At 40.5% G+C, this 25,446-nt stretch overlaps 1 long non-coding RNA gene across 1 annotated transcript in view; it reads left to right on the top strand.

The window, feature by feature from the left end:
- Positions 1–326: 326 nt before the first annotated feature.
- LOC139678152 (uncharacterized) overlaps positions 327–25,446 on the top strand; it is a 66,719-nt gene continuing 41,599 nt past the window's right edge. The window contains exon 1 of the long non-coding RNA XR_011698976.1: positions 327–441. This is a non-coding gene — a long non-coding RNA (uncharacterized lncRNA). The remainder of the gene's footprint in view (positions 442–25,446) is intronic.

Genomic DNA, 25,446 nt, shown 5'->3' with positions numbered 1-25,446 from the left:
ATTTTCTCTGCCTGTAACCTAAACCCCCAAATTTAAATTTTGCCAGCTGTAAGGTATGTTATACCAAGCACTTTATTTAAAGGTTGTTCATTTCCATGGTAGTTTTGAAAACCCAAATCTGTTTTGAGATCCTTCTGCATATACTCTCTTATACGATCTGTGTCTCTCTATGTTTACTGTCCATTTGCCTTTGGCATTTACATGGAAAGAAATTTTCTGTTCCTTAACTACATCTATATCATCTCCCAGTCTCCTACCTAAAGCTGTAATCCCCTGCATGTGACATTCCAGAGTGGTGTGCAGATGACATCTCCAGCAGAGGCCTGGCTTCAGTTGAGGAATCAATGCCATGAGCAGATGAGGTCTTGGAAGGCAGCTCTTCAGCTTGAATGGGAATTTTTATAATGAAGATTGGCAGATGAGAAAATACGGAGATTTACGGTATGTGGTGTATGAGCCAAAAAATTCTATTTGCAGGCAAAGTGTACTCTGATTATGCTCTTCTTGAAACCTCCTGTAGGTTAAAAAGTACTCTTAATTCAAATTGAAATGGATTTTGAATATTTTAAGTATGCTACGTGGTTCAGGCAGGTACTGAACAGTGATGTTCCTGTTTCTGCACTGACACTGCCCTGCCCCATCCACAGTGCAGGTAATCCAGCTGGGATTTTTCCCTGCTGGATGGTCAGTCCTTTTGGCTCTTTTGCCTCCATGTTGCAACTTTTCCATACTGAATCTTTCCCCGTTTACACTTTAATCTGAGTTCTTGTAGCTCTGTTGTTTTCTTGAACAGTATTTTGTAGTCCAGATTTTTACAACATGATTCTAGAGGCTCAGTGTGCTTTTTAAAAATCACAACGTACTTAGATCTGGTGGAAGCCTTGGGGGGAAAAAAGTGTTTGTCAGGTTTATTTTCAAGAGAGTAAAGACTTGCAGTGAATATTATTGTTGGATTGAAATGTAAATGTCCATTTCTTCTCTATAATCCCTTGCAAGAAATTGAACTGTCCTTTACATTAGCTTTTGCCTAGGTATATACTTGAGAATTTATCGGTATTTGGGACAGAATTGCCTTTAGCTTAAATCAGAATATCTCACTGATACTGAAACTTCCATAATTCTGGCATTGAAATACACCCACCTCCACAAAGCAGCAGATTTTTCTTCATTGTCACCAAGCTCGGTGACTGTCTCTTGTTTACTGAGGAGAGAAGCCAGACTTGCTAAAAATGTTGTGATATTTAGCACCATTAGTTATAGTCACTACATCACCCTGCTGCTTTGCTTTCTGCCTTTGCTCACTGACAAATGACAGAGTACTACAAGCAATATGTAACTTGGCTCCATTTGTTTTCATAAGGGCATGTTTGTGTTTTCAGTACAATACAAACAAAGAAAAGGAGGGTCAGTGCAATCAGGTAACCTGCTTATTTCTGAACTAAAGTTCAGTTTCACATCTTGAAATAAGTGATGCAACCTTGTTTTAAAGATCAACTAGAGGAGATTTGTCACTTTGGTAGTGACACCTGCCAGCCTGGCTTATGCTCCTCTGCTATTCCCACTTCAGGAGCTTGTGCTACTTGTGAAAATGAACTGAGTCACCATTGTCAGGGCATGATTAGGTTTTTGTTTACCTATTTTCTGTAGAGCTGGATGTAATAGTGTGTCCTAAATATAAGCTCTGTTTTGAATATCAGAAACACAGACAACAAAACAAAGTTCCCAGCCACAATAAGATCCAAGAGGCATCTTCACAGTCCTGTTAGTCAAGTCTTAATCCACAACAATAACAAGCCATATTATGTTTGTTTCAAACCTTGGAGAGGTTTTCCGAAGATCTGTTAATTGAGCAAAAAATTTAGGTGTTTTTATCTTTACTGGACTGTATGAAGAGGACGTTGCTTAAACAGCCCTCCAAAGAGCTTGTAGAAGGGTGGGATGTATTAAAAGGGCAGGTGTTGGTATGCCTGGTATTGTCCTTTGCCAAAGCAACAGGTCTGTTACCCATGTGAGGAGCTATGCTGAGCTTAGGGTTGGGGAGTAGCTGAGCTCGGTCTCATTTTGAATTTTTTGTATGGTCAATCCCACTTCTGAATGGAAATTTTCTGGGTTTTTTTCTTTTTTCTTTTTTTTTAGCATTTCTATTTTAGACTTAGATGTAAAAGGATCAAGAATCCAGCTTACTTCTTGCAGTGTTAGAAGAGGCCGTTGTCAACAGGGCTCTAAACCAATGATCTGTTTTCTGTACTAGTAGGTTGTTTTGATGTAATTATAGTGTTAGGTTTAGGATTAAGTTTTGATACTGTGGTGCTGAAGGTTTCTCAGAATAATGAACAGTGCTTTATGTTTTACTCCAAGGATTGATTTTTTCGATCTGAATTAATTTGCTTTGAATTTTGTTTTTTACACAAATTGACTCAGTTTTGGAAAACTGTGGTTTAAGATTCTGTGGTGGTGATTCAAGATTCATGACTTTTGAATCTTGTTTCAAAAATGTTGAAGGTCAAGGTTCAAGACTTATTTTGCTGGGTTCTGGAGAGTACACAGAAATGGGAGGTGACTGGTGCAGATAAGTGCTGATGAGTCTGGGGAGGAGTCCTCGGATATATCTGAGGATATAGCTAAGGGCTTTGGAGGTGGGTTTTTTGAGTTGCCCTTTTTTTTTTTTTTTTTTTTTTTTTTTTTACCGTGATAGCTGATAAAAATATCAGATTCTCTGCATCCAGTCTGAGGACTCTACCATGCTCATTCCTGTCTCATCAGATGATCTCTACCCTGAGGAAAGAGCAAAGAACCAAATGACAGCTGCAGCTTTTCAAAGTCATAAAAGAGGGAAATATGTGTACATGTACTTATTTATTTATTTTCTCTCCTTATTCTGTATTGTGTGCTGAGGCTATGAAGACTATTGAACTTTTTTTTGAGCCCTTAAGGTATATGCAGTGCCACTCAGACATCAAAGCTCCAGAGCTGAAATGGAAAGAACAACCAAATTGCATTGAAAGGTTAATAAAATAATGCTTGTGTTTTCTGATGTCACAGAATACTAAAAAGAAAAACATTACCTTCATGTTTACAAAGGTGAACAAAAACTAGAGCAGTGTGAAGTCAGCTGCGATTAGCTCAGCCTTTGTTCTAAAATTGATACATCCTTGTGTTATATCAGAGACAAGATGGGCTCTTGAAGCTCTGCTTTTTTGTTTTGCCAGATATTATGTTATCTCAGTGACCATTGATAACTCCATTGTAGTTTATGAGAGTTTATTACTTCTAATTGAAAACTAAAGGTTTAACCTAATATAAGAATTTCCTGTCTTTATTCTCTTGGAATCTGGAAGGCTTTTGTGTGTGTAAAGCTGAATATTATCATCCTTACACTTCACATTCTGGCTGTGCTTATAATAGGCACAAGGAATAAAATCAGGGGGGTTATAGCCACATAGGAGAAGTGCATGAATCTAACCAGCCCCTTTGACTCTTGTGTCTGAGTTTAACTTTGGTGTCACTCTGTCCTCAAAGTACAGATGCAGTTCTGTGGGTGTAACTGAGGAAGCTCTACTGTGTGTGAAAGCAAGTTAAAACTCCAGAACACTTAGTGGTTCTTTTAAAGTTTTACCCTTTTTGGATACATACCGAGCCCAGTACAGCAGCTAAACATTTCCTTCCTATGGCTTATTCCTCTGCAGGCAAAACTCCACATTGCTCAGTGGAATCAGAATCCTCTGGGACTTTCATCACTGTTTCTCACATTATTCATGAAACAGAGGTCAGTGAAGTCTAGGAGAGCAGAAAGTGATCACAGCTTATTAGTAGCGTAATCACAGCTTATAAAGTCTGATGAATTATTTGAAATTCTTCCTGTGGTGAGGTCCAAGTATCAGTCTGATTGGCTTGACAAGCCTCAGGTCTTATTAAAAAAAAAGACAAAAGAAGGAAAAAGGCAAAGACATGTCATGGTAGTCTGGAGGCCCAGATGAATCCAGTAAGGAGAATACTGGCAGAATTTGCAATCATTTAATAGTCATTCTTTTTCCCAGGAGTATTATGAAGGGATCTGCTGTGTGCATCTGCTTGTTCTATTTCTGTTTCTCAGCCGAAGATTCCTAACACAGGAGGCAATAACGCGGCATCGTGTTAGATCGGATCATGTCACACTGAGTGTTGACCTTGGCTGACATAATGTGACATGCTGCAGTTGAGGTAATGTAATGCGAGCCCATGTATCATGTGCTTAATGTTAATCTAAAGTTATTATCTGTGAACACAGCAAAAGGTTTGGGTAGTGTGCTGTTGGAACTGCCTTCTCCTCCTCAGGCAGCCCGAGCTGTGTGTGTTCAACTTACAACCCAAACCAACAGCGAGAAGAGGGGCAGAGGCCAGGCCAGTGTCTGTGAGAGTTGGTGATGAAGATACCGCCCAGCTCAGTACGGGTCTGCAGTTAATCTACCCAAGTCCCAGTGTCCCCCTTGACACCACAGTAACCACAGAAGTGTGACCATGGGATGGGAGCACTGGCAATCAATTACTTACATTCTTAGGAGTTTTTGGTATAGAGAGTTGTTCATGTACATTTCAGAGTAGATGAGTTGCTGAATATACTTATTGATATTGCTTTAGTTAAAGCAGTTAATGTAAATGTTTGGCCATATCAAGTTGACCAATTTTTTAACATTTCCTTTGTCCATCTTCTTCCTTGATCTTTTGACTCACTGCAAAATCATGCCCAACATTGCCTGGGTTGATCCCTCTTGTTTTCCAAGGGAGACTCAGAGGAAACTCTGTGTGTCTTCTCGGAAGGTATTTTGTGCATTATATGCCATATTAAAGCATGCCTTCAAATTAATTACTTGAATTTAAATATTAAAAAAAATCAGAGCTAGAATTGTCTTGTTCCTTCTTCAGTGGTTTAGTGGTGCTCAGAGCCTGTTTGTGTTTCTCCTGTCAAGTGTTCCTATAACAGGATCCTGTTCTTCAGTGTGATCACAGGCTGTCTGACTTCTTTGTGCCACCTTCATTCTTAATCAGCTGGCTCTAACTGACAGGGGTTATTATTCTTGACTTTTTGTTAGGACAGTATTTTCAGTCCTTGGTGCTTAAAAATTAGCCTTATAAAGCTGTAATTGTGCATCAGCTTTAGTGAAAACATTAGGCAGCCCAAGTTGGAAGTGTTTTAAAAATGAACTAACAGTGTACCTAGTGGCCTAATTTGATGAATGTTGGCATGTAGATTTGCTGCAAATGATAATCAAACATCAGTTTTATTTCAAATAGGGGCAAAAAGGACTCAAATTAAATTTAAAAGAATAAAAAAAAGTATCTGGGTACTTAGGATTTTTGATTTTTGAGTGCTGTAAATCTTGAGTGCCATAAATCAGGCTTTGGAGTACCTTAGAGCACCTAGTAAGAAAAATGGAAGCTGTACCTTCTTCCTTTGCAGGAAGTGCCTTTCCTTACTTTGAACTGCCCTTTTGATCATAGATCAGTGCTGCATTCTTGGCTGTGCTGAGCCTGACTGTGCTTACCTTGGAAAAAACTAAAACTTCCCATTCTCTCCAGGAGCCCAGGCCTGGACTATAGTTATTACAGTAGTAGGGTTTGTGGGGGAAACTTTCTTCTCTATCATCTACAAATTCTCAAGACTCTAGTAATTAAAAATATTTAATGAAAGATAATTTGTCTCTTCTGTCCTTTTAGTTTTCTCTATCACTGTTAATCTTTAAAATGGTGGGCTTGATACAGAAATATTTGCAGAAGTTTGTAGCAGAAAGAGTAGCACTGTCATCACCTAGTAAGATGAAGTAAAGGATGATAATTTGGTCACAGCCAATATTCTAGAAATCTAATGAAAAAGAAAGAAAATTACATCTCTTTTCTTTGACTCCAGACTAGACTCAGCTGTGTTGCAGACTTTCCCCCAGGTTTAGCAAGCAGTGGATGTCAGCAGTGATCTGATCTGGGTGCTTTGCTGTAGATCATTGTGGGGTTGATCTAAAAACAGGAGAAGAGATGAAGCAGCATAGCAACAGATTTGCAAAGAAAGTAAAGGCTTATTCCATACAGATTTCCTGCCTTCTGCTTAAAAGAGTATCAGGAACATGGAAAAATTCATTTATTTTCCTGGAATTAAGGAGATTTTGAGATTGTCAGTGGCCAGGCTCAAGGGGGTCATCAAAACAAAGAACTCAGAAAGCTGAATGTAAAACTGTAATGGAACTTAATGTAACTCAAAATTGGGAAAATATGGAGAAGTCAGGTAATTTTGAACATCAATTTCCAGAGAGGAGCATCAACCCAGACCTGAATGCAGCCAGGAGTAAAAAGACATTTTCTTCAAATGTCAACCTGAAGCAACACACTGACAGCATTGCAAGGACAGAACTATCACAAATGGATTTTCAACTTTTTAGCACATAAATCAGCAGTTACACTAATTAAATATATACAGAGAAAAGGGCTCTAATCCTTTCCAGGCAGCATTGCTCAGCAAGAGGGCTATCAGTTGAATAAAATACTGGAGGAAAGGCCGTAAGATGGCATGCAGCAGATTGTTGATGACACCTGGAGCTGCCAAAGAAGGATAGTGTGAGTGTGAGGAAGAAATTGCATTTCTGTGTACAGTAACCTCTGACCAGCCAGATAAATCACGCCTAGTCAGAAGTTGTTCCAAGGCTGGAAACATTAGGGCAGCATGCAAGACAGAGCCACCAGAGCTGCTACGAGATGCTTTCTCTTTGTGGAAACAGGTGCAAAAAGACAAAAAACTTGCTGAGAGAAATGGGAGTTACGAGAACAGGGAAATATTACTTGTGGCTTTTCACTCATTACTTTATTCCCTCCTCTTTGAAGTTAGTAATGCCATGTACTGTAAGACTGAGAGCAGGAAGTATTAAGAGAGTTCAAGAAACTGTCCTTCTATAAATGCAGTGTTAAAGGTCTAGGGAAATTTAGCGTCTCTGCAATTGTAAACTTTGTGGAACAGAATGACTTGCATGATTGATTTTGAAATTACTATATGTAGTGTCAGTAGAGCAAATAATTCACTAGAATCTTTGCCCCAGAGCAAAGTCTAGTAGCACACGTCGCCGTGTCTCACTGCAGTCAGCACAACTTTGCAGACATCTGTCACGGAACTGAGTCTAAAACAGGAATAAACACAAACATTTTTGGAAGAATGTTCCAGAAATAACATGGGACTACATTTGAAAGAGACTGTAGAGAATGAGGAGTTTTCATTGCACTTCCAAGCAGGGTTAGCCATGTTTCCTCTCCTTTGCCTGAAACAACAAACTATCAAAAGACTCATTAAAAACCCTCTTCCCAAATAACTGATGATATTTTCATACTTCCCTTCCTTCCTTTGCCTTTTAAAATTTCTAATATTCAAAGGCAGTAATTTGGCAGCCCAGAGGTACATCCCTGCACCCTGCAGCTTGCTGAGGCATCTTGTGTGCAGGGATGCAGGCTTGATCCCAGCAGGGCATTGCTGCCATGCTCCCCCACCCTGCAAAGGTATCAGGCAGTGCTGGTTCCTTTCACTAGTAGCTCTTATGCTCACTAATGTTAAAAGATGATGTCTAACCTCACCCCTCCTGCCCAGGCCACCTCTGTTGCTGTGGTAGGAGGCAGTAGAGTGAGCTGAGGAGCACCTGTGACAAGCTGTGCTCAGAAGTGGATATTGCCTTACAGATAAGAGGTCTTTTCTGTCAGTTTTGTGTTTATGTCTGTTGTCCATTTGCAAAGCATTTCCTCTGCTGGAGGATCCCAAAGCTCTTCACAAAACTGTTCACATGTAGGTCTGCCAAAATTCAGTTCAGCTGTTCTTGAGAAGCTCTGAAGTTTTTCTCTTAAAATCTATGCAAAAAACAAATTCTCAATTTTTCAAGTCTGACTTGAAGATGGAATTACAAATCCGCAGGCATTGCATTCCCTTTCAAAGAAGGAGAAAAGCAGATGGGGTTGCTTTTTGTGTGCACTTAAAAACAATGAGAACTTGTCGATATTTTTCCTTTGAATTTTCATGAAGAGCTAAGAAACTGTGCTGATGCTGGAGGGGGCAGGAAAATGTTGTGACTTTTACTGGCAGAGTAATATTTGAATGGTTATTGACAAAGAGCACAGTGCATGGAATGTGCTTGGGCTAAGCACAGTGAAGATGTTTGACATATTGGCAATACAGTGCAGGGTCAGGGGGTGACAGATTAATGTTGTTTCACAGTCCAAGCTAATACTCACTGCATGCCTCCCTGTGCTCTTTGTTATTGCACACGCTTGGAAGGACAAACCAGCTCTGGGTTACTTAAACCTAAGCACTGATTCTAGCACAAAGATGGCTTATTTTGGTTTAATCAGTTAGGCGTAAGTGTAGAATAAATCTAGATAAACTATTCCTATACTAAATTGAGAGCATCATGCAGGGGTTTGCATTATTATAGTTAAAATAAATTAAATTTCTGAATTGAATTTAGGGCAACAATAAGTGCAGGAAGGAGGGAATCATTCCCAGCTTGGTGATTCACAGCAGCCTGTGACTGTGACCACTGTGGCCTGACCATGAGCACTTGTCACAGCCAGGTCCAGTGGCTCTGGGTATGCTTGGAAAATAGGCAGAGATTACAAAAAGTTAAAAAACAGCCCAGAAAACCCCTAAAACTCCACCTCTTGGCTTGATGCTCTCCCTGGCTGGCTGTTTCTGGCCTGTTCCTTGGAACAAGTAACAAAACCGAGTCTGATTCCAGCAGCAGAGACCAGCAAACCAGCAGATACTTTAAACTCTACAGATATGTTGGAAGAATGGGGGGTAAAGGACTGAAATGGAAAACAGCTGATGGACAGAGACTGGCGAGGGCAGGAGGAATGCAGAGCAGGCAGCCTGTTTGTCCCGGGGCAGCTGATGTGCACGCCCCTGCACGAGGCCAAGTCTGGCACCAAAGTGTCAGAAAATGAGGGAATAGTAGTTCCTCTCTGCTGGAAGGTGCTGAATACTTTGGCCTCATTGCATCCCTGTGCCATGCAGGACACAGCCCCCAACAGTTCACAGAGCTGTGCAACCAAAGACAGTGTGGTCCATGGTAGAGTTTTGCATGGGAGGGACCTACAGAATGCAGAATTGCACCACAGCCACTGCAATGCTTGATGAGATGGGCACACGTGTGAGAAACAGCTCTGGGGGTTTGTGAAAGCAGAATGCCATCGGAAGGCTCCAGTTGCTGAGTTCTCATCTCCAAACCCCTCTAGTACCTTTTGATGGATAGTTCTAAATGGATTTCATCTGTTTTGAAACATGTGCAAGGAATTGTGCATGTTTATATGTTTTATATCCACAGCTGTTGTTTTCAAGACAAAGAGCTTTTCTCCAGTGTAGTTCTGTGTGTTGTATATATTTCATACATGAGGAGCTGACAATAGCAGATTAATGATGAGAAATTTTCTTCTGCTGGCCCCAGATTATATTCTTTAGCAACCACTCACAAATACACGTGAAATGGCAGTAAAGGGAGAGCTCACAGCGGGAATAGCCATGGGATTCAAATATCAGCACATTCACTGGCACATTGGAAGTGATGTGACGCCTCTGACAGAAATAACGTGGGTGGGTACGGATCTGCTCTTTGAGGTCCAGGCAAGTGCAAATGGGAGGAAAACACAGGGAAGAGTTTATCCAAGCTCCATTGAAATGCAAAGCAAAATGAGCAATGTTTGATGGCAGCCATCTAAGAGTGTGAGATGGATGGCTGATTGAGTTAGGAAGGCTTTGCTTTGGAAAGACACCACCTGGTTCTTGAGTAAGAATAGCTGGAGCATATTGCAGTAACTACATAGCTGTAAGTGTGCTAAGAGGCTTGTACCCCCTTAATAACACTGTGTGTCTGTGTGGTGATCCCGCCCTTAAGGAGCTCATGTGAGGAGAATAAGCTGTGATGACGCTTTAAGGCCATTTTTTCTATCAATATAGCACTGTTTCTGTGTTGGGAGACATTCTGCTGCTGCTTCAGATTGCATCCCTAACTGCAATATCAGTGCTGGTAGAGGAGCAGTCTGCAGGCCAAGGAAACACCCAGCATGAAAGGCAGGTCTGCACTGCAGTGGGGGTGAGCATCAGTCACTGGGGTGGGCTGGGCTGCACTCAGGGGGTTGCATCCTGCTCCACTCCACTGCCGTGATTGCAGCTCCAACTTCTCCAGAAATCACAGGGAGTTTGCAATTAATGCCAGTAAAGGTCATCTCTGAATTGCTCAAGTGGTCTCACCCCCACATCTTTATCCTTCCCATTCCTCAAAGTGCCTTGAAGAAGTTTAAATGATGGTTAGCAGCTGACTTCCCTTCTTGTGCTTGCTCTGCTCCATGGTATCAGAGCATGTCACATGGACTATCACATATTACACCTTGTTTGAAAGAAGGCAATTAAAAATTGTTAAACAGCATTTTTATTAAAAGAAAGCCAATGAATTTAGGCAAGAACATTTCCTGTTTACTTTAAAGCTTTAGAGCAGTTATTGACAGATATCGCAATTTAAAAAAAAGAAATGAGCTTCTTCCCAGGACCTGTTATAAAGAGGCCTTGTCCAGCTGAGAATTTGGGAAATGTAGCCTGTTTTCGGAGTTCTGCAGTTGAGGTCAGCCTGTCTGTGGTTGCGAGTAACTCTAGACTTTGGCACTGTGCTGATTTAAGCCCTAGGGCATGCATTTAAATTGTCACATATAGTGTGTCTCATACTGACATCTTCTTCTGTAGAAGTGAAGGATAATACAGCACTTGTGCTGCAGAATAAGACAGTGCTCTCTCCTCAAGCATGAAAATTGTCTGCAAATTTCAGACATGTTTTCCTTGATTGTGGCGGCTAATCAAGGCAAACCCCAAAGTTCATTTTACTAGGGGATGAACAATGCCGGGCAGTGTAGTGAATGTTAATGCAGTTAATTATTCCTAATGCTGTGTCTGTCCTCTGAAGAGTTCAGTATCGCTAGACAACGCTTTAACGATCCACAGCTACCCTGTGGTTTCACCCTGGGAGTGTTGCCTCTTCAGGCCAGTTTGCAGTGTACTGTCCCTCGGTCTGTGCTCTGCCCTGGCTTTGTGGTGTGTCCCATCTGCTGTGGTGAGGCTGGCTGGGCAGTTCCAAGCAGCCTTTGTTTTGTTACAGAACTAAGAATCACAGAATATGCTGAGTGGAAAGGCACCTATTAGGATCATTGAGTCCAACTCCTGGTCCTGTGCAGGACACCCCAATAGTCACAGCATGTGCCTGAAAGCATTGTCCAGACACTTCTTGAACTCAGACAGGCTTGGTGCTGGGACCACTGCCCTGGGGAGTCTGTTCCAGTGGCCCATCACCCTCCAGGTGAAGAACCTTTTCCTGATATCCAGCCTAAATCTCCCCTGACTCTGCTTCAGGCCATCCTATTTTGTTTTCTGTTGTCTCTGTTTTCTTCACATTCTCTGTATGTGGGCTTTTGTTTTGGTCACTTGGGGAACCTAAAACTAGGACCCCCCCCCCCCAAACATTTACCTCCATGGGAGAATGGCAATGGTGTTCCAGGTGCCCGTGGTGCTCAGTGTCAGTAGAGTCCATAGGACACGTGGTAGGGATGCCTTAACTACCTTGTGCACTGACAGGGCTAAATTATCTTCAGTAACATCTGATCCTGATACACTTAAGCTTAGTGATACCTTTTTCTAAGTTGGGGCTTTTATTAGATCAACTTAGTCTAAAACTTCGGGTTTGTTACAATGTCTGGGAAATCTTCATTGTAAAATTGTATGTCTCTATATATAATCTCTGATACTTAAAACAATTGCTGAAAATACTTTTCAAAATAACTTTCAAAAGTTGTCACATAAGTCAGCTGTGTAACTGTATTTCTGCACTTGAAAACTATGGTTTAGGGTTTTTAAAAAGTTTTTCAATTTTGGGACAGGTCCTGTAAATTGAGAAGATTTGCGTGTTTTACCCTGAATACACTATCTTTGCTACAAAATTACTGACAGACCATATTTCTTTATCTGAGTATTTGCAGGGCCACTTCCTGTAATCCATTATGTCATAATCTTACAGCTGTGGGATTTTTTTGTTATTTTTGTTTTGAAAAAGCCAGTGATTGAAACTGCATAACTTTGGAAGCCCAGTGGCTGAGTGGTTTGTTGACAGCTGAGTGCAGTGCTACCTTCACCAAGAGCTCCACACTCCTGGAGTATCTCCATTTGTAAATATTCTGATAAGTATTACTAATTTTTTAAAAACAAAAATCTCTAAAAATGTCTTAGACATCCTAGAGGAGTTTTTATTGAAAGCTCTCATACAAAACTTTAAAGTAAAAAAAATGTTTACTTCATCAAGAAGCCATAGATAAAAATTGGCTTCAAGAAATAGAGGATGATTGATGAAGTTCCTCTTTTTAGTGCACTAATCCTTCTTGAAATTTAAATGTCTGCTGTGGAAAATGTCCACAATTTAGCAGGAATGATTTATAAAAGAAATTAGGGAACAAACAGGGCTCGTGGTTTCTGCTCACAGCAGAAGATAAAAAGCTTCTGGAATTAAAAATTATTTTTATTTTATTTCCAAGTATTTTTCTTACTGAATTCTTGACATATGTACTGTTAATTAGGCAGTAATGATTTCCTTTCATTTGCACTGCAAATTACACCAATAATTATGCTTTTATTCACAGAATATATTTTGTTAACTGACCTTGGGTTTAGTGTGGAATACAAAATGAGAAGGAATTGTTATGTTCAGTTGGTGCTTTGAGATTCCTAGGGATTTCTGCTTTAGCTAAATTTGAATTTTAATTTTGGAGACACCAACAAAGATATACAACGGGAAGGTTTTAACTAAGTATATTGCTTTGACAGAAGTCACTGGGTTCTACAATTAATTCTCACCAGTAGATCAATGCACTTCATAAGCTGCAAGTCATTCTGACAAGATGAAACAAATGCAGTCGTTAGTGAAATCCTGATAATTTGGAACAACAGGCTGTAAAACTAGGTCAGTTTGTGTCTTCTTTGAAATATTTTTCCCTCCACAGTATTTTATACTTGGCTTATCTTGATAATGCACTTGACATATTTGGTGACTGATCATATGCTAATTTAAATTCATACTGTATGTGTAAATTCAGAACAACACTGGAAGATGTTTCAGCACAGTCACAAAAAATTTTAACCCGTGAATGTGACTTAAATTTTTTTGTTAAAATATATATTCTTTTTCTGGTCTGAAGAATGTAAGTGGAGTCTTGGTTTTGTTGTTTGAAGAAAGGCATTTTAACAACTTAGAGCTTTTTTTCCCTGTCTTGGAAGAATAAGGTCTTCTTTTAGAGCTGCTCATCCAGACCACTCCAGCTCGTTCCTAGGAGTGCCTCTCTCAGGAGCATCCATGGTAATTTATTGGCCCCAGTCAGTGCTAAAAGTAGTGTTGACTTGGGTAAGAAAGGTATGAATCCCATTATGTTTAGATGTTGCTCTCTGGATTTTGTGATATTTCTTGGAGCATTTATGCAACTTCAGGTGTTTGCTACTCCATTCTGTAGAATGCTTTCATTAGGGGAGTATGTAGAACTGCCATGCTCTTCTTCATATGCTGTTTATTGTGCTTCATCCCTATCATTTCTCTACCACAGGTTTCTCACAGACTTTCACAGGTGAATAAAATGTTTATAAAGGCTTATCATGCAGGAACACTTCTGGTAATTGCTAGCATGCTGTAAACTGTTTTGGAATGTAAGAACTCCTTTATTGTTTCCAGTAAAAAAAAGTTTGATGCAAGATTAGATAGCTGTTTTCTTGACTTACTGATGAGTTCCATCCATCTGCCTCTCTCTTCTCTCTTTCTTTTTTCTCTTTTTTTTTTCTTTTTTCTTTAAAGGTGTGAATTCAGTGAGTATTTGCTGTGCTGGCTGTTAGATAATAATAATAATAATAATAATAATAATAATAATAATAATAATAATAATAGAGTGCCTGGGGTATATTGTATATTTAATGAGGCAAATAGTATATAAATATAATATTTTCAGAGTTTGGGCTTCCATTCCTGTCTTATGTTTGCCTCTGGATTGCACTAATGATGTAATTATTAGTTACCACTTTGGGGGAATAGGAAAAAGAGTTTAGTTTAAAAGAACTACTGACTTATGAAAAAGATAAAGAAGAAGATAACAATGACAAAGGGACTTATTGACATTTTCCCTTTGCTATTAAGTCTAAAATATTAAATCTGAAGGACCTGATATAGATTCTCAAGTTAGGTTTTCAGACGTGCTGACCACCGAGGTCTTTGTCCCACACGTGAATCTGCAGGACACTCAGCTGCTTACATTAAAAAAATAAAAGCAAACTCTGCATAGGGAATGAAGGCGAATTAAAATTCACAGATGAGGTATTTTATCTCATCTTCTTTTTCCATCGTTTTTCTCGATAAGTGTTTTTCCATGTGGCATAAAAGGACCCTAAGAGACATAATAAGGATAAATCTAGGGCAGTGTAACAATATTTACTGTGCTTTGTAACCCAACAGGAAGAGCTGGCGGTTGCTCAGTGACAGGTTTCCAGATCACACTGTTTCTGATAGACTTACAGCCCAGGGAGACCAGAAACAATCCAGCTCAGTAGGTTATGGCCTTTCCAGAATAATTTCCCTCAGCAGAGATTGAATGATGCAGTATCAGCAGTCACGAATGCCCTTCGGAGTACCTTGTTAAGGACAGGGCACTCTTAGTATATTATCAGATTTGGAAATAATAGTAAATAACATCCTAAGTTGTAATTTTCTAGTGTTATGATAATATAGCTGCAACCTGATCCTGTCCCCTTTTGTAGATGTGCTTGCTTTCACGGCTCAATTTTTGGTGAGTCTCCTGGGGCCCTGTCTAGTTACAAGCCCTCTCACTTGTCACCTGCATGGAAATCTGATTCTCCTCCCAAATAAAAGCTCCAAATAGCAGCCATCTCTGACTGTGTGTCTGCTTGGGATATAGGCATGCAAATAATAACAGATTACCATTAAAATTCCAAGAAACCAAGAGAAAAGGACTTGCTTTCATTGCTGGAAGCTGGTTTGGTTTTTCTTCTGTTGATTATTTTGTGTCGTTTTGTGGGGAAGTGGTTTGTTTTATTTTGTTTGGGGTTTTGTTTGTTTGTGGTGTGGGTTGGTTGTAATTTTCATTTTGTGTTGTTTTCTTTTTTAAAGGGAAAAAAAAGATATTTTCCTAAGCAGATATTTTAACCCTCCCAAATTGTCCTCAAATATTATTACCTTCTCTCGGTCCTCCTTGCCCTCCAAGGTTTTCCACTATAGTGTTTTCCCAAATATTCACTGAAAATTTGTATTTCAGCCAAAGATATGTTTGTGCATTGAGTGAAGTGTTTAAGTTTTGTGAACCATTGTTTTGCAGAAAGAGAAAAATCCAAATGCTGTGCTGTGTTTTCAGATATAGCCCAAGCAACACAACCATGAAAGTGGAAGTCTTTGAAATGTGAATGGATTTCTTTGGGTGTCATTGTCCTGTCTGTAACTCAACTTTATGTAGGCACAGATGTGTGGGGTGGGGGGGCTGCACTGTGACGCCTTATCGGGAGGGTTTCTTTTGGCAGGCTAGGAAAATTACAGTGTGAATAAAGGGAACTTGTTTAGTACGGATGAAGACTCTATTAATGAGACCCATTATCCCTATTTTTGGAAAGTGTTAGAATTTTTTAAAAAATATATACAATGGTGTATTATTTTTGATTACAACAGCATTCACTGGACACTTTTATCTTTGTGTGTGAATTTCTAATTATACTTGTTAGATGAGTGATCTTTACTGTAAATAGTAATGTGGTTTTTCTTTCACTTGATCTCTCTGTACTGGATTCATTGTTCACTTTTTTCTTCATCACAGTAACTTGCTTATTTTATCTTCAACAGACTTTTCTTTACATCCTCTTGCATGGTCCTCCCTCCCCCCTTGTAACTTTTTGAAAAGGGCTTTATCTGAGCAGGCAGTTTCATTTGTATTTTGATCTATTTTTTGATGGATGTGCATTCACTTCTGGTAGTAAATCCAGTACTGCAGTCTTTATTCAAGGCCAGAGAGTGAGGGTTTGACTGTGATTCCTGGGTAAAGCTCTTACCTGTGATTTCCCAGAGCTAATGGGGAACTTTGAGACCACAGTTGTTGGTTAGATAATTGTGAAGCTTTCAAAGGTTTTTCAGGGCAGATATTGATAATTTCTAAACTTTCAAGTGATTCCTCTTGGGACCTGAACAATGGCAGCATTAGTAACTTCCAGCCACTTCTGGAAACCTGGAGTTTTCACCCCTTGTGTGCCTGGGAGAGGAAGTGCTTGCCTTGCTTGGGTGTGTTCCTCACAGCATTGGATTGCTCCCTGCCCAGCAGCAGCACAGTCTGCCTGGGAGAGCACAGGGGCTGTGGTGCCTTCTGAGGGTCCCACTGAGCCTCCTCACTGAGCTCTTTCCATGTCCTTACTGAGGTCCTCTTAAGAGCCAAGAACATGAATAAAGAAGGTAGAGGCTGGCCCAGAAAAGTGAATTGGAAGGTTTGTAAACCCAAGAAGTATGGACACCATCATTAGGAGGGGAAATAGAAGTTTTGAAAGCAAACAGAAGAATTACTCACCTGCCTGGAGATGATAAGTAGGGAAACCCAGCAGTTATTCAGCTTAGGCCCCTCCCTGCATCTCTAAACCAAACTAAAGCTGATTTGCAGAGATGAACAGTGACTGGAAATTCAGGTATTTGTTTTATTCTGTCTATTTTTCTGTAGGTCCTCAGATGAAAAATCAGTCAAATCCAGTTCTCCTGTTCAAATGCGAGTGACTTAAACCCAGTTGTATGTTAAACAACTTGTTTAATACAGTATTAACTTTGGAGAATCACAATGAGGCTTTGAGGTAAACATCCCATTAAGATGAATGTGAATTGTTCATACCTCAGGCTGCAGATTCAACAAGACAGCAGAGCACTGATTTACATAGTGAAGGCTGTATCTTGGCAAGCCAGAAGGGCTGCAGACATCATTTTTCTAAAGGGAAGCTTTGATTCCAGTGAACACATTACAGAAGGCAAAAGGCCCCAGATTAGGAAGGCACCGGAGGTGGACAGCCACAGGCTGTAACTTTAAACTGTTGAGATCTCACCCAGATGCTCCCCACTCCTGTCTTGACACTCCCATTGCTTCCTCTTGTCTCCTTTCTCCCAGAACTGATTTTCTTACAGAAAATGTAGGCCAAGGTTTTGGTGACCTTTACTGACCTTAATGTTATGCTCATTTTTGTTTCCTTTTTAACTAGTATGTCTCCCTATTTGTGCTTAATCTTTAGATTCTCCCTTTCTTCCATATGTTTTTATTCTCTCCTATGTTGATGTATTACCACATTAATTCCTTTCCTTCCTTAGCTCCATATTTTTCCCCACAGGAGCTCTTCTGTTTTCCTGTTTTCTGTCCTTGCTGTCTGACATGCTATAACTTTTCCTATGCACTGTCATCCTAAGGAGCTCCTCTTTGCACAGCCATATGTATGGATGTGGATTTTCTTTAGAGCTCTCCCACATAAACTCTCCCTTGCAGCAAACTAAGGCTCTCCTGTAAATCCCAGGACGCTCCTTTCTCAGGCACACAGGAGCAGGACAGCCTGGATTTTACAATAAGGTCAAATTGCAGACATTGTGCCTGTGTGTTTTGTAGCTGAAAGCCTTCATACTCTTTCCAGCACACACTGGATTGATTTGGGCATCAGTCTGGAGTGCAAATGAATGTGGCTGTGTTTTAGTTCCAGTTTGTTACATCATAAACCCAAAGCATTGCTGGTTGGCCTAGCTGGGGATTCAACAACCTGAGAAGGGAATAGCAGGTGTATTAATGCTCAGGTGTATTTGGCAGTACAGCAGCTGCTTGGACTGTGCTGCATATATTGTTTATGTCTTCTGTCACTGAAGTAGCTCAACTCTTCTGAGTAATTAATAGAATAATCAGCTTGTAACAAAAGAGCCTAAACTGATTTTTTTTCTGAAGGACTTCTGTTTATGAATTTTGCTTTGCAGCAATGCATTAATTTTTTACTAGTTTAGCTTGTGTAATTAATTAATGAGTCATGGATGAGACATAGAACCTGAAGATTTTGTTTGTTTGACAGATTTGCTACATACCTTGACTTCTTAATTTTTTCTCTTTGTAGTACCTCAGTAGAGCTGGCACGAGGGTCACTCACTCTATTATTGTTGCATTGCTTTCAACAGCTCAACTGTCGTGGTATGTCACACAGCCTTGCATTTGATATTCACTATAGTTACTGGCTAATAAGCTTCATTTTCTGTACCATTGGCTTGTGTTCTATCATGTTGGTTTCCCAAGCATGGTACTAAACAATTTTAGGAAATATTGGTACAACTGTAGCAATTTTCCTCAATTTGTTCCCGACAGAAAACTCGCTTCAAAATTGAGTTGGCTTCCTTTTTGTTTGAAACACTGGTAGACACAATTAGCCTCATTAACCCTGATTTCTGTTTCATAACGGAAAATTAGCCTACAATCACTGGTTTGCTGGAAAACACTGTTGCAATTAGTCCTCAACAGTCTGATATGAAAATCCATCGTGTTTTTAATTTCTCTGACACATACAGAAAACCTGCCTGATTTCTCACTTATCTTGGAGATTGAGATAAAGTCAAGGACTAAGTCCTTGGCTCACTTGGAGCACTATTGAACAGATTGGACAAACATCTGTTGGGAGTGTCATGTGTTCGTTGGTACTGCCATGCAGGAGGGCAGGAGGGGATTTTTGGAGGTCTTGTCTGCCTCTGTGGTTCTCTGAGGTTCTGACCTCTCCTGTGAGACCCAAATAATGACCATTTAAATCCTGGCCCCACTGACTGAATGCTTTTCCTTACCAGTCCTCTAAAAATTCTGTACTATTCCAGATTTATTCCAGGGTAAAGCTCTGCCTTTTTCCAGCTCTAAGATGGTAGTGGCACAGGACCCAGTGCCTTTTTATCAGTTTAGAAATGGACTGACTCAAAGGTGAATCAGACTAATTATTCTTAAACCTCCACAGACAGTCTGAAATTGGTTGATCGGGAGAGATTTGTCATCACCTTTAGAGCTTGTGTCATGCCAGTGAACATGTTAATGAGTGTGACTATGTTCTCATGAAACAATTAGTTATTTGAAGACTGTTATTCCAATCAGGGAATAACAGTAGTTCATCTGGGTTGCTAAGCCGTTAGCTGGCACGTGGTATGTCACACTCTCAGAGGTTCACAGAATTAGTGCTGCTGTGGGGTGAGACTTGCTAGCTCAAACTGCTGTGAACTGGTGTCCAAATTGTATCAGGCTCTTACTCAGACACTGAGGAGCAGAAATAGAAGAGGTCTGTGTTGGGTACCTCACTTGGGCCAAATTACATTCCCCTGTGAAATGACTGAGGTTTGAGTAAATCCAGACCTCTTTGTTTGCATTAGAATTGAGAAGACATTAATTATTTTGAATTCAGCACAAAAACTATAAGGGTAAACTCCTAATCTCACTCTGTCCTTTCCATGCCTCTTGTCATCTGGGAAAGAGAGATGGTGCTTGCCAACCTCTGGATGTGTCATGACTGACTTCAGTGAAGGATGTTGTATAAATGCTCAGCAGAATTTTAGTGAAAGACAAGAGAAATTATTTGAATAGTTAGAGCATCTTAATTCTTGCATGTGGGATGGAGGGCAGGCTTACAAACACTTCCAGGGCTGCTTGCACAACAGGGAGCTGAAGACTGAACTGTGTCATTTGTGCAGGAAAGGGATTATCCCACAAGTCTCTAGTGAATAGTGAAATTTTTGCCTAAGGGACATTTTTCTCCTGTATTAAATGTTCCTCTTATTTCTCAATTGTCCTCTCGAAATGTATATGACACCCTGGGGGTATCACCATTTGAATGATGTCAATTGCTTTTGTGTCCATTTGGGTGCCAGGCTGGAGGACTGTCAAGTGAAGCTGAGCTATTCCGTCTTGATCACTGAGCTGCACATGAGGAGTTCTGTAATGCAAGTTCAGGTCCCTACATATGTTTGTTATTAAATTCTCAAATAACCAAGCAGTAACTAAATAAATGGTAATTTAATTTATTAGATGCCCAGAGTATTTATAGTCAAAATGCTGGGAAATTAATATGAATTTACTTATTCCACAAAGAAACACAAAAGCATTGACAAAAAGCAAAGCCTTCAAACACCATCCTCATTCATGCATGAGGCACCCTGTGTGCAAAATGATAGTGTTTAGAATGTCAGCCAATCAAGCCGTCTAATTGGCTGAACTACTTAAGTGCCTTGTCATACAGAAATGGGTTTTAACATTTCTCTGTCACACTTTAGCTCCTCCAAAGTATGCCTGAGCTTTACTGCACTTCCAGCCTATTGAAGACTTTTCTAAGGCCTCTGCCTAAAGGTCTGCATGATGTGTTTAGCTGTGACTTAACATTTCTTCCAGCTGAGAGCCCCAAGACACATACCTGCCGCAGAAACCTGATTGTGGGGGAGCTCTGGAGGGAGGTAGTCCATGGATAGGACATGGTAATGGCTCCTATTTCTTCTCTATTCCAGTGTGACAGGGTTGGGTCCAGCTGGTCTTCTGGCTATCTGCAATCTCACTTCTTCCTGCAATAACAGATTTGGAGCCCCATTTGCCCCTGTGCCAGCACAGCTAAACTGCCAGTCATGTAAAATAGCCTCACCACATGAGCAGTAGGCGAGATGTTCCAAGTACCAGAGGTCAGCTGAATGTGCCACAAATTACAGGAAGAGAGATGAGCCTGTGGTGCTTCAGTCCCCGCTAGCAGAGGTGCATCAACGAGCGTGTGCTCCAAGCAGTGCTCAGGCAGATTGTTCTCCTGGAGAAGGGAGGACATCCTCCCTGAGCACACACAGGAAATTCATACCCTGCAGGTGAAGAGCCCAGAGCAAAGATGATAATTAGAGCCTCATGAGCAACGATTTCCATGTTGTTCTCTCAGCTTCTTCACTGTTTTCTTTTGTGATGAATGAGGATAAATCATCCAGACCATATGAACCAATTTACTGTTATGATTATACTTGGTAGTTTCTGGTTGCCCCACTGTGCTGCATGTGACTGTTTGAAGGATGCCTTGAGATGTTTGCATGAACATTGCTGTATAAAGGCAAAGCACTATCAGCAAGTGTCTTGTTTTAGAACAGAGACACTTCTGGGGAACATTTTACTGTGCATGCACTCACAGACTCTGTCTCTTGGCTTGTATTTGTCAACATGTGTTTGTCCATCCTCCCTTCTCTTGTTAACTTTGGTCACTTCACACCACATACGCCCTAACCTGAAAAGGAAGAGATTAGGTTAGATTATTTCAAAGATCTGCAAATGTAGTAGAATGCACAAGGGGCACTTTTGGCATTAATGTTGTGTGTATTTTGTTCAGGTAATTAACCATGGAAAGGTCACCTTGTGTTCTAATAGGAAGCACAGAGAGATGGCAGAGAGAAAAGCCAAGTTCAAGCAAAAACATTTTAAGGAGAAAGGATCAACATTTGACAATATTTATTACTTCTTCAGTGCTCCCCAAGCTGCTGCAATACATTGATTCCAACCCTACGCCTATACACTCAGTTTTCCAAAGCTAATATAAAGTATGATACTGAATACAAGGTAAGCGTTGGGCAGCTCAAAGAGTGCACACTGTTGACAGCCATTTGGCAATGTTTGTCCTTTAGGACAGACATCCAGATGAGGTTTGTTCTTGGCAATTTGTAACTCTCTCAAGGTGAGGACACATGAGGAGATCTTTTTCTTGTCATGTGCTTATGTGCCTTTTGAATATCAAGTCCTTAAAATAAAATAAAAGCTGGGTTTAGTTTTTTGGTTTTTTTTTTTACCCAAAGGAATGAGAACAGTGGGTAGAATTTGATTATGAAGTTCCAGCCATTTTTGCCGGAAGACTTTCCCCTCTCAGAGATGCTACTCTGTTTTCACTTTATTCCTTGTGGTTTTCTGTCTGCAGCTTAACTCTGCTCATTATTCATCTGGTGAATGCTCCCAGTGCAAGCCACTGACTGTACTCATAGGTGAGCCTGGTCCACCTTACAACATCCAGAAATCCCTTCTGGAATTACAAACACTGAGAAGGGATTCAGCTGGTTGTTCTTCCCACAGCAGCTTCAGGGTATCAAGCAGGGCCAGATGTGAGCTGTTGTGTCCACACACAAGCATGTGTGGCCCTTGCAGCTTCAGAGAGACTAAAATAGCATAAGGATGGTTTCTTGAGGATGATCTCTGCTCTCGCAGTACCTAAGGCTGGAAGGTAGTATGGATTTCTGTCTCATATAGGACAAATGAGTGCAATGGGTGACTATAATAGGAATCCATTTTTTGTTCTGTTCCTGATTCTTAGAGAATATGTTTAAAATTCATTCTTAGGAGACCTTCCTGCCTCATCTATGATTGGCAGGGGGACTGTCTGTGCTATGCAGAGCTGTAATTTATTTATTCCTTCTATTTGTGACCTGGAGTTCTTTGAGTATTTTTTCTCCTCTCAAGGCAAAAGTAATTCTCTCTTCTACTTCAGTCCTACATCCTTTCTTATGAACACTTGGTAAAGATTTCATTTCATTTTTCTGGAATCTTTTTCATCTGTTACTAAATAACCCTGGCACTCTCTTAGAGCTCTGCTGACATCTTCCTTCTTATATACTTGAAAAATTCTTATTTGTCTTTATTCCTTGAAAATATTTTACCACTCTTCCTTTCAGCCTTTCCTAGCCAAATTTTATTCTTTTAGCTTTATTCTAGCACTTCCTCATCTACCTCTTGTCTCAAATACCACTTTCATACCTTTTGGTTACACAATCATTTGTTTCTCTTTGTGTCTATTCTCCCTGTATTTAACTTCACTGTATAGCCTTTATTCTTCTAGATCTCCTCAATCACAAAATGGTCCAGTCCATTTTTTGGTGTTTCCAAGGCCAGGCAAAAAAAATACTAAGAGAAAGGAAATAGTGAAGGCTTGGTGTGTGTTGTGTATCTAAAGGGAACACCTTCAGAAGGATTGGCAGGGTTTCAGCAAGAAGTAGACCCTTGGTGGTGCTTGTCCTCACTGAAACTGCTGTCATGTTTAAAGCTAAATACAGCACTTGCTCTTAGGGATGTATTGGGGCCCTTGTTCATAGAGGTTGGCTGCTCTATGAATGAAATATGATCAACATAATTATCCTTCATGGCAAACCCACAACTTGCTTGTAGATTTTCTTTTCCTCACAAAAGCTGCTTCTTGTCTCTCCCCCTCTCTATCCTAAGATATTCTGCTTGGAGTCTGAGAGTGCACCTATTTACTGTGGTAAGACAGAGTTTCCATTTGGCCTTGTTTCACCACTCTGTTTCAACCTTAACCCCATTCTTGTGATTTCTGGGTCAGCTTCTGCTTGGTATGCACCGTCTTGCCTGAAGTTCTGAGCATCCCATTTCACTGTGTTGTGGGCACTTCAGTATCTCTCCTGCTCAGGCCTCTGCATGTGCTTGCAGAGCCCAAAAGCAGCACCAGAAATTCCTGAGTTAAAAATACTACTATGGCTTCTTTTTGTGACTATGTGATCTTAAATGCTGTCACAGTGGGCCACAAGCACTTCCCAGCAATGCAGCTAATTAAGCATGGTATGAGGTCTCCTGCTTACCAGGTAAGGGAAGACTAAAGAAGTATCATAGTACTTCCACAAGCCCTCTGAAAGCCATTACATGGTCTCAGATGAGATTATCACCTCTCCTGGTTTTCAGTTGAACTTTTGGTGGCATCAGCTGTACTCTTGGAAGAGGACAGGATGGAACAATAGCCTGAAATTACAGGGAAGCAGAAGGAGCCTCCAGTAAGACACACTCTTCACTGAAAAATCCTTTACATCTAAGCCTCTGACACTGCAAGCTCAGAGCAGGAGAGGAGGCAGCAAGCCAGTGGTTCAGGCTGATAGAATTTAGTTTTGCAGGAAGGAAAAAAGCCCATTGTCTGCAACCATATAATCTTCTTGAACAGTGTAAAATGTTTATAAAGAACAGGGGGTCACATATTGCTGGCTGTCAGCAAGAAACACCAAGCTTGAAATAGTATTTAAAAAGCTCAGCACTTAAAAAATAATATAACTACATGTAACAAAAGTAAATGGTTTCAGCTGTGATTAGAGAACAGTTTTTCCTTCCTTCAGACTTGGCTCTGTGTTTCCTTCCTTAATTTCTTCGGTCATGTTAAATTATTTACAGAATGCATCCTGGTATTGAAAGGGTAGGACCCAAGGCAGCCAACTTCTTTACTGGCCTTGTGGTAAACATTTAACAAATCAACCCTGCAAATGAGAAATTTCTGGAGATCTTTTTAAGTACTGCCACATCTGAAGAAATGTTCAGGTTTGTAATACCTCTCTAGCGGTTTGCAAACAACTAATTTTGGGACAATTTCAGAAGCCCATGTTACTCCCTTACTAGCCTAAACAGCCCCTGCGTGCCAGTTGTATGATACTAGGGATGGGAACAAGAGCTGGCTATAGATATCTAGGCTGGCTTTAACTGTGTGGGATACTTGTATGTAGGAAAGAAAGAGCTAGTTCTCAAGAAAGAAAATGAGGCCAGTAAGAACTGCAGGCTTCCCTCTTCATCTTCTGTTGCTTCCTGGGGGTTAGGGGTGTCAATGGACAATGCTGTATTTTAACACTGACTGCTGATTATTCAAGTGACTATCAAAAAATTACACTGCTGCAAAGAATATACTGAAGATATAGTGCCCAGAAAATGCCATGCACTTCAATGAGGAGCTTTTGCCAGAGAACAAAAGGCCTGGGGCTGCAAGAAAAGACAGAAGGAAGTGTGGAGTCTGTGCTTCCCTGGGGAAAAAAAATCCATTAATTTATATCAATTATATCCCTAAAGCATTTTAAAGTATTTTTCCCTGTTTTTTAAACTTTGCTGTTTCTAAGTCATAGAGGAAAGGGGGAAATTATGAAGAGCAAAGCAACAGTAGCTTTACAAGGAACAGAGGAGATAAAATACAGCTTGCCCATCCCTTCTGTTCTCTATCCTGCCTCTTACTTATCTTGTCGCTACTCGTGGCAGTCCAACATCAGAGGCTTCCACAGGTTGAGGGAGGGGGATTGAACTGGAGGGTGGAGTGGGGTGGCCAAGAGGAGGCTTTCTGATGGCTGGGGCTGGGCCCCTGAGCAGAGTTCCAGCGATCACCAAAGTCTGCTCAGAGTACAAAACTGCCTTCTCTTGTCTGCTGTATTTTGTTGATTATTCATCATTAACTTTATTGATTAGAATAAATGGTAATTATAGGGAAAGTAATGAAAACAATGTTCTGTTGAGAGAGCAGCTTGAGAAAACAGCAAAAGAAGGTGCTCGCAAGAGCCCAGCCTGACAACTGAAGTGAGGAAGGGGCTTCCACATTGATGGGAG

This window comes from Pithys albifrons, chromosome 13, assembly GCF_047495875.1.
Source record: "Pithys albifrons albifrons isolate INPA30051 chromosome 13, PitAlb_v1, whole genome shotgun sequence".
NCBI classification, from domain to species: domain Eukaryota; kingdom Metazoa; phylum Chordata; class Aves; order Passeriformes; family Thamnophilidae; genus Pithys; species Pithys albifrons.
The sequence above is the reverse complement of the archived record's forward strand: the minus strand, read 5'-3'. Positions and strand labels throughout refer to the sequence as shown.